The sequence below is a fragment of the Rhynchophorus ferrugineus genome, unplaced genomic scaffold (assembly GCF_030347505.1).
Source record: "Rhynchophorus ferrugineus isolate W39M unplaced genomic scaffold, kcgeb_rfMv2 rfM5, whole genome shotgun sequence".
Classification (NCBI taxonomy): domain Eukaryota; kingdom Metazoa; phylum Arthropoda; class Insecta; order Coleoptera; family Curculionidae; genus Rhynchophorus; species Rhynchophorus ferrugineus.
The window spans coordinates 12,474,150-12,484,320 of record NW_027472584.1 but is presented as its reverse complement, the minus strand read 5'-3'; the positions used below and the strand labels follow the sequence as shown (position 1 = coordinate 12,484,320).

The following is a 10,171-nucleotide window of genomic DNA, read 5'->3' as shown; positions in this document are numbered from 1 at the left end:
TGGCTTAACGCCTTCATTATTTAAAAACTTTATGATAATGCATTCTTCAATAGACGAAGGTACCTCTGTTCTCAAGTTCTGCGGACAGAACCGAGCACAGTTGCTACCCATACCAGGATACGTTACTCCACAAATATCTCCGGAGTTGGCGCATGCGCATATTGAGCTCCATTTTATTTTAAAACAGAGAATAATCCGAGTTTGGCGCATACACACATACAAATTTCTTAACTTACATTTTTTTATAGTGATTATTAGATTTAATTTCGAAAATATATATAAGCAGGTAAATAGGTTCAGGAGGTAAATAAAAATGGTAAAATTTTGGAAATAACACATTTTATTTAAAAAAGTATTGAATAAAACGAAATAATAAAAATATGATTAATATATGTCCAGCCATTCTATTTTTATAAGTATCATATTACACATCATCATTATTTTTTATAAATAAATATGCATAAATTTGATAAATAATTGATTTAATGTTGAAACTATATATAACGAGGCAAGTAAACATTGAAATTTTTTGAAATAACACATTTTATTTAAAAAATCGTTGAATAAAATGAAACAATAAAAATAATTTCTCTGTAATAATAAAAATAATGTCTTTCTATTTTTATTAAAATATCATATTTAAATTAGTTTACATATTTGAACAATTACTCCAAACACTCCAACTCTTACAAAAACTCCAACAAACATATAAATAAACATTACCATAAAAAAGCCTAAATTAGTTCAAATCAAACCCAGCCAATATAGTTAAAAACAAACGAAAAAGCCACCACTATATATGAAAGCAGTGAAATTCTCCTAAAAATCTCCAAGTAAGATCAACTATGATCACTACTATTTTTGATCCACGAACCCCATTAATGAATTGACTATCTCGAGCTTTCGATTAACATACGGTACATTTACTAGCCTAAAATGAATGTATTATCGTACTTTTAAGCTGAAAGAAATCTCACTCAATACATCATTATTTTTTCAAAATAATAATTTATTTATCTATACTTTTATATAATAATGCATTGTATTTTCCGTGTTATTAGATCATTAGGGTGTCGTTGATAGTTTTATATTTTTTTTATTTGATATAGGGCTACTTTTGTTAGCAAATTTAGTTATTTCATAGTATCACTGTACACTGTTCTTATATCTTAGCAAAATGCTGTCTAATTTCTTCTTCTCTGAATTTCATATTCTGCGACATTCACTCTCAACAAATTCTAGCTACGTCTTACCTATAAAATAAAATTTAAATCATTACTAAAATATATTATATTTAAAATAAATGTCTAATTATTACCAGTTACTACAATTTTTGCTACTGTTCTTGATGGACAAACCTCATTAATGACTTGACTAATTCCAACACAACAAGAATTATTTTCTTCTCTGTTCTTGTTATCATTAATTTTCGGCATATGTTGATACCTATTCAGTGTCGTAGAAAATCATGTGTTATAAATTTGGCAGCTAACATTCCAACTATAAATAAAAGTGATGTTGTTTGGATTTTATAACTTTTGAAAATTGAACCTTACATTCTGCACTTATCCTTGTTCCTCCATATTTAAAAACCAATGTATGTCAAACCACCAAGAATAACACAACAATTTAATTATTATTACTATAGAATTATTAATGTAACACAAAATCTAAATATTCTAGATTTTTTCGTTGTTTTGGATTGATTGACTGTACCGATAGACTCGAAGAGAACGTAACGCCATTAGAAAAGGCATACAATATTGTTTAGTCCTTCCTATAGTTTATTCCATGCAGGAGAGTGCGTATGCGCCAACTCTAGAGATATTTGTGGAGTATCCTTACCCATACCGGTTTCCTCCCACCTCATTAATTAAAGAACACTCGAGCATCAAATTCTCTAGATCGGAATTACGTTCTTAAAATTACCGTTTATATTTGTTTACCGTTTAAATTTTCTATAATTTTTTCCTATCTTCCGAAGAACGATGTTGGTTTGGCAGCGTTCCAACCATAGATTCATTTTCGCACTTCGTATTTCAAAACCGTGTGCCATCCAAGCCAAGCTGCAACGATCTGAGCAAGTGGTAATTAGATGACGCTATGTCTGGTGAGTACGATGGGTGGAGTGGACCATTCAAGTTCTATCGCTGGTCTTTTTTGCAACAATATGCCATTCAACTGATGTCGGTAAGCATTTGTAATAACAGTTTAATTATGTTTTATCAGTCCGTAATATACTCTACCTTGATGATCTTACTATATTCACAGCAAGACCATGAATATATTCGAGAGAGGGGACAAAGGTTTTCGTGGACAAACTCATTACTTATTGCACTTGAGATTATAGTAGTAGATATACTTTTCATTGTCGGTCATAATAGGCCACAGAAAACTTTTTTTTTGCTTGACAAGTAAAGGAAGCATAAAGTCTATTCAAAATAGCTTTTTCAATTCGATCAAAATTCGTCTTGCAGCAATTTTATTTCCTCCTGGGTCTTCTCCATCGTAAGTAAACGTCTGGAAACAGTTCATTTAGCAATTATTAAGCTGTCTGAAAGTTCTTTGAGAGCTTAAGCTGAGTTTTGGTCGAATACGTCATGCAATTTATTGTCTTCGAACTTTTTTGTTCCTCTAGGAAGTTCTTTGCATTGCCATCAAAACCATCACTTTTAAATCATTAAGATCAAGATTGACAATTGAAATATGACAGAGTAGCATCACCATAAGTTTCTAAAAGTGTTTAATAAGCTTCGGCAGTAGATTTATTAAAATTAAACAATAAAAGCAACCAATGCTGAAAGTGCAATTTTGAGCATTCCATGGTTAGCGTATATATACACTCAATAAATATGTAGATAAATGTCAAAACCATCGAATTCAACAGTTAGATTAGGTTCAATAGGCATGTAAGCTCCTAATATATAGAGGAAGGGACGAACCATTATCATGGCCATCAACATCAATATTAATACAACTAATTCATAATGGAATAGTTGCTATGTTTTTCCTGAGATAAGAAATACATGCTGTTAAATGTATGTTAAAACACGGTGAACTATTACTTAAGTGATATATATGAATGTGAGGTAAACATTCCTTTTTCAATAATAAAAAAGTTATTTTTAAGAAAATGAATATAGTAGTGAATGTAAATTGAAATTAAAAACAATATTTCTAAATTATGTAAATTGAAATTCGTTTCTTGAGTAATTATTATAAATGTGGAATTGTGTATTTAGCGTTAAATAAAATAAAGTTCAGAAGACTTAAATCATTTAAATGAAGACATATATAAACGACATGTGTAAAATTAAATTTCCTTAAAATAGGAAATGTCCACATCAAATAGATTAAGCTAGCGATTTGACTTATTCAATTTAAAGCTTTTACAATAAGAACTTGGGGAGGGAAACAATCAAAGCACACTTCGGGTTTAGAGCTTACCAGAGATGGAAGTGATGCGATCAAGCCACTTGAACAGACATTAACGGATGCTTTCCGCTACATGCTTAAAGTGTCTTGTCGGTTTTTAGCAAGCTTAATTCATCTGCATACTCGACTTGGTTTCATTTTCCATAGGCGTCCGTTGTTAATGCAACGTAAATGTAGAAATGCTCATATTCATATAACATCCTTAAGCAAATTATTCCTTATTTAAGAAGGATTATTTTTCGTTTCTTGTGGGGAGTTAGGTTCCTGCTGTAATCTGAAATAAGTATTTGTATGAAAATATATTTAAAAATGGCAAATTTATATTTATTTATTTAATCATTGTGACTTGATACATTTTGTATAAAATGTTTTCATGTACTCTAAATATATAGTCCGTTCAATAAAGCAGTGAACTCGCGTCATCCAAATTGATGACGTTAAAACATCATAATGTTGCCACATTAACTCTGAGTTTTAGTTCATTTTGGCTTTGACAACAAAATTCTAATCTAAATAAATTACGAAACAAAAATGTTATCAAGTATAATTTATTTTAAAATTATAGTACATCTAATATTATCGAAGGGCTTAAACCATAATTAATTATATAATTCTTATAATTAAAATAATTAGTAATGGACTATATAGTCATACTAATTTGTAGGTTAGGGTTGTGTTTTATTATATTTACTATTATTATATATATTATATTATTATATATATTTTCTGGGCACGTTTTTTTTTGTACTTGCATCCGCTGGCGCCATAATCCATCCATTAACCACTGTATATCCAAGTAAGGTATTTTAGTTTCATTAGAGAGCATATTTATCTTTTACGTTTAGTTCTTGTTTCATTCGGTGCAGTGTGTCTTTGTAAAATTATTTTGATATCACTGTATTTCTCCTTAGTTTGTTCTGTTACTACCTGTATACATCTTTGTTAATAAAACTAGATTTAATCACAGTATTCTCCCTAATGCATTTTCCATATCTGCCAAATACATAGTTCTCTCCTCATACGTTTTAACCAAATGCTCATGTATATTCTGAACAATATATATGTACATAAATCTTTCACACTATACAATACGATTTCCTATAGTTGTTGGATATTAATTATATACTCACCTTTAGTTGTTTCCACTCTCATCATCCGATCTTGGTAATTATCAGTATTGAGTCATAATCCCAGTCAGAAGGTTGCCAAGGTTGTCAATGACTGTAACTTTCGGAAACACTATTGAAGTGAATAACTAAGTTGTTAATTGCCAATATATATAATACTTCCAAATCGAAGGTGTTATTGTAGGTAATTCCTTTTTCCACATATCAAGACAGTTCTTGCTGTATATATTTCTCGACCTGAATATCTATTGTAATAATTATTTGCCACACCCCATATCAATTCGATTGGATTAAATATGCACTGACAGGGAGGAAGGCGTAATACTCTGTGTCCATATTGTTCAGCTATCTGATCTACCATGTATCTTCTTTCATATCTAGACTTTTACATAAAAGCAATTAAATATTTCATTTATATTTTCCGAGTAAGAAGTTTCTTCAAAATTAATTTTATGTACTTCAAGCCATTCCTTAATTGCAGCCTTTATCGATGCACTTGTTGGGATCTTTTCCACCAGTGTACTATGCCATGGTACATTGTCCATAACAATAACTGATGGTACCTCCAAGTTCTCTAAGAGATTTTTCAAACTACAGCAAAAACATGTTATGGTTCATTTCTCTATGGGAGAAATCCCTTGGACTTAAAGGAAAACACTAATTCTGCGCCAGGGATAAAACCACTGCTATTTTCAGCATGAAGAAGAATATATCTGCAATGAATTATTAATAAATGTTATGACTAACAAAACTTAATCAATTGCTATTCCAACGTTTACCTTTTTCCACCACTATTTTTATCATCATCTTTCCATGAGTGATCCAATATCCCATTCTGAAATATCCATGTCTCGTCTATATACACAACTTAGAATAATAAGTCTTCCTCAACTTTATCACAAAAATAATGTCTGGAAGTTGCGTTAGACCTCTTCATGGGTTATCTTACGCTATTTAAATCCTATATTGCCCAACATTGTATTAAGGTATGTTCTACATCCCTTAAAGGTCTGCATATCTCTAAGTTTTCTATGAATACTTTCCAAACTAACAGTTTTCTGTGAAATAATTGGTATAAATGGTATAAATTATGTTTATATTGAAAATAGTTTTTTAGTGAAAATAGGTTTGAACTGTTTTTATGCATTTCATATATTTGATCTCTGATAGAGCTAACATCAACCTGATCTTGATTCGTCACTAGCTTCGTATAATGACGGTTTCTTTTCGGTGAATCCAAGATTATAAATTTTTTAATATTTTGAGATATTTTAGTGACTGTGCTAATATACTAATATTCAGTGCAGCAGCAACTCGATAAGAATATGTTCAATTAAAATCGCAGCAAATTAGTATTTAACAGTAAAAATGTTTACTTCTCTAACGCATTTTACTGACCTTTTAAGACGGGGCCTCCATTATTTCGTTCCTGCTGCCAAGTAATTGATTAGAGACGCGATCTGTTTCCGGTTGTGACGATCTAATGGCTTCGGCATTTTTAACCAGACTAATAATAAGCACCGATTTTAAATATATCCAAACAAGCAAAGCGTTAAAACATAGTGTGTTGGTTCATAACCTGTGCAGACGTCTGACCACTCGACGACTTTTGTAGTCTGCTTCGGATACATATTCGAATTTATCACATGACATTGCATCTCTTTTTAACTAGAATAAAATGGGCAGGAAAATATTGTCTATTTCTAAAACGAATTTACAAATTGCGACAGACAATACATTAAACAACTTGATGACGTGAGTGCACCGTTATTTTGAATAGATTATATATTCACTTTATAGGTGTTTACTGAGAAAAATTGGTACAATATATGTTAGTCAAAATATTTTTCATAACTTTCTACTCTTCCTAAATTTTCTACTTTTTTTTTCATCTTTCCGGCAACATCAAGTCAAAAGAACGATGTTGGTTTGGCAGCGATGTAATCGTCGATCCATTTTAGCACTTTTTTATCATTTCGAAACCATGCGCTAGCCAGGCCATGTTGTATCGATCTGAATCGGAAAGCGCTATGTCTGGTCAGTACGCTGATTCACCTGTGAGTTTCCATTCGAGCTACAACAGTGTATTATTCACAGTTATTGCAATGTGTGGTCAAGTGCTGTTACATTATATTTGTTCGAGAAATTGGATGACAGTATATACAACTTTTGCAATGGCCTTTTTAGGAGTTCTATTGGTTGTGATCGTCTATGTAAGACTCAACATGTAAGACGATGACTTTACATTTATTACTCACTATTGCTAGTATTTTTTACAATAAGTCGTCGTGCATGAATATTGTGGTTCGATGTCGATATGGGTGGCTCTCTTGGACTAACCCATCCCCTACTTTTCATTGTTACTACAATACGGCATAGAACGCTTCTTCATCATCGGCTGCTAAGCCGCCTGAAAGTTCTTTGACAGTGTGAGCTGGGTTTTCGTCTATTTCATGTTTTTTTTGGCCTCCAGGTTCTTTTTTGTCATTAACATCAAAATCACCACTCTTAAATCATTGAAAATAAGACCGGGATTGGCATATGAATGATCTTCATCTTTAGATTCTAAATGTGTTTGGTGGGCTTTGGCAATAGATGTCTTCATAATAATTGTCGAAAATGCACTTTTGACTGTTTCATAAACAAGTGTTTATATACACTGAATACACTAAAATGATGCTAATTGGAAAACTATTATTTTATATAGAACATTATCTTACATGTTATATTTATGTTACATTATATTAGTTCGAGATATTGGTTGACAGTGTGTACAACTTTTGTAATAGCCTATTTAGCAGTTCTATTGATTGTGATCGTCTATGATGCAGGTTTAGTTAAATGTGTGGGAAAAGTTCGATTTCTTTCAGAAGGTTGACGTCTTCTTGTTGCTAGTCCAATATATTTTTCTTTAACTGATTCGTGAAGCCATAATGGGCTCTTATGGGGGCCAGATGACTACTGTTGCATATGATGAAGGCGACTGCGAATTGAGTTCAGGGCAGTGGAGAAGTAAAGAGGCAAGGTGACTTAAAAATAGGTTTATTGCACTACATGTTTAAGAGAGCTAGTTGATTTTACGAGACAGCAGAGTGTAGAATTCGAGCTTTAGAGTTCATAATTTGTTGTTTTCATCAAGGAGGCTCCATTCCAGCCGGAGCAAATTGTTGATTTTGTTGTCTATTGATTTGTATATATCCTCGCTGTCTATAACTATTCGGTCGATAGGGTCCGTAGTGAATCGCGCCCTTGGCCAGACTTTGAGCTTACATGTTGTCTGGGATGCTTTTGCGGCTTGGAAGCCACAAAGATCAGGGTTACAGTTGTGTGACCAAAGATAAGGTTTTGTTAAAGTTCGAAGATGCCTTGGGTGTGGTGTGTAGGGGTTTCCAATAATTTGAAGCACTTTGTTTGAATCAGTGATACAAAAGTGCTCATAATCGGCATTTAGGAATGGAGAAAGAGATGTAGATGAGATGAATAAAGGTGTAAATCTATAATATTACAATTTGTTTAAGCATGTAAGTTTTGTGTCGTTCCTATTTCTTTTATTAAAACAAATAATAAATAGCGAATTAGAATGTTAAAGTGTACAATAAGTTTCTACATTTTTATGATGAATTCTTAGTAAACAAAAAACAAAAAATTGTTGAATCTTGAAAAATAATTTTTCCAGTTTTTATAATAAAATTTTGAATTCACAAGAGATCCTTGCGATGTAATTAATTAGTTGCCAGTAATAACATTTACATAATAATAAAATATTAATATATAATTAATATATTATAAATTAGTTTTTTTTCTGCACAACGAATTATGACATCTCAATATATAAATACCATATCATTAAATTATTATGTATTATTATTGATTTTCCGGATTTTAATTATGGTTTAGCTCCAAATATATCCATTGATCTTCCACACATTACATTTATTTTTTTTATGAAACAACCGATATTTAGGGTTGTTTAGTGATAGACTGCACCAAAATGAAAGTATCCAGATATGACTCTGAGAGATTTATGGCCGATTTCGAGCCCTCTACAGTCCCCAAGAAGTTAATAAATAGTTGGGGCGACAATGCATTCCTCAATTCTCAATGTACTGTGGACGCTTTCGGTTTCATTCATCAACAGAAATTGACGTCAACAATAAAAAAAATTTGTGACAAATAAACCATTTTCCAAAGTATCCAACTTCTATTACTAATAGTGAAACAAAATTTATTCTCAAAATATTTTTGTTTTATGATTGATTTTAGTTTATATTATGTAATTATATTATTTAATTTAATTGTCTAATAAATGGAATAATAATAAACATTATAAGAAAAAAATTAATTTACCTTTTAAAGTCTACTTTTCACTAAATAAGTTTTATCTAGACTGGGCCAAATTCTTAACCTGGGTTTCAAATCATGATCCTTGGCTTTAAGATTAGCATCTGACTGTAAATCAACTCAGAGACTATTCCAGAAAACATCTGGTATTAGCCTCAGAAATTATGGATATTCAGAGAGAATTTTAACGTTCTCACTATATATAATTTTAAAAACACATAACAAATAAGCTGTAATTGCTAAATACTGCCTTGATTTATATTTATTAAGATTTTGAAATTTCTTTAATGATTTTTTAGGTATTTTTGAAATATTTTTCTGAAAATAATATTGGACTATTAATATTTAATTATATTTTATTTAACATAATGGATTAATACGGATTATGATTTAGTAAAATATGTATTATATTATAATAAATATATTGCCGTTTTGGTGGCGCAGTGGTAAAGGCGATGGGACGGTCCTCCTACTGTTGCGACAGCCGCGGGTTCGAATCCTGCTGGGGCATGGTCGTAAATTTATGTTTGTGATTGTGTAAATTTGTGAATGTTCTAGGCAAGAGTGTAAAATCCGACTAGGAAAATGATCCCAGTCACGCCAGTAACCAGGCTGGGTAAGACCGGATGTTTTCAGGGATGATTTCTAAAGTTGGTTACTCGCCAGTCAGTAGGCTTAATGCTGAGGATCATGGTTTGGAGCCCACGTTAAACTTTTGGCCCAGTCCAGATAAACCCATAGTTGGTAAAAGAAGACTAAAATATTATTATTAATAATATGGATTAATAACATTTAATATTAATAATTTTCAAAATATCTTTGGGAATTGTTACAGTGGGTTATAAATTAATAGCCAATTTGTTAATGGAATAAAATCTCTCAATAGTGTGATATGATAGTATGAGTAGAGAGTGGATTCATGTTAAATATGGCGATTTGTATATGATCTTCTTTAGAAAAGTATAACATTTGATAAAGAATAATCACCTTCCCAAGTTTTGATCGATAAAGTATATTCACCGTAAGTTTCTACAATTCAACAACTTTCACTAGTTTTTTACATTTTACATTTTTTAATATCCGTCAAATTGCTCCTAATGAAAAATAAATCCTATTGGTAGAGCTTTATTATTCAAAGTCAAACTGATTGAAAATATATCTATGTTAATTATAATTGATAACTAAGCATCATTAAAACATCATTAAAGTGTCATTAAAACATTTAACAAACAATGTCAAAACTGATGGTATAGTAATTGAAACTAAAA

At 31.1% G+C, this 10,171-nt stretch overlaps 1 long non-coding RNA gene across 1 annotated transcript in view; it reads right to left on the bottom strand.

Annotated features, from left to right (window-relative positions):
• Positions 1–1,320: 1,320 nt before the first annotated feature.
• Positions 1,321–10,171, bottom strand: part of LOC143196920 (uncharacterized) — a 140,159-nt gene continuing 131,308 nt past the window's right edge. The window contains exons 3-5 of the long non-coding RNA XR_013005880.1: positions 3,448–3,709; positions 1,557–2,520; positions 1,321–1,500 (exon numbers count right to left, since the gene is read on the bottom strand). This is a non-coding gene — a long non-coding RNA (uncharacterized LOC143196920). The remainder of the gene's footprint in view (positions 1,501–1,556; positions 2,521–3,447; positions 3,710–10,171) is intronic.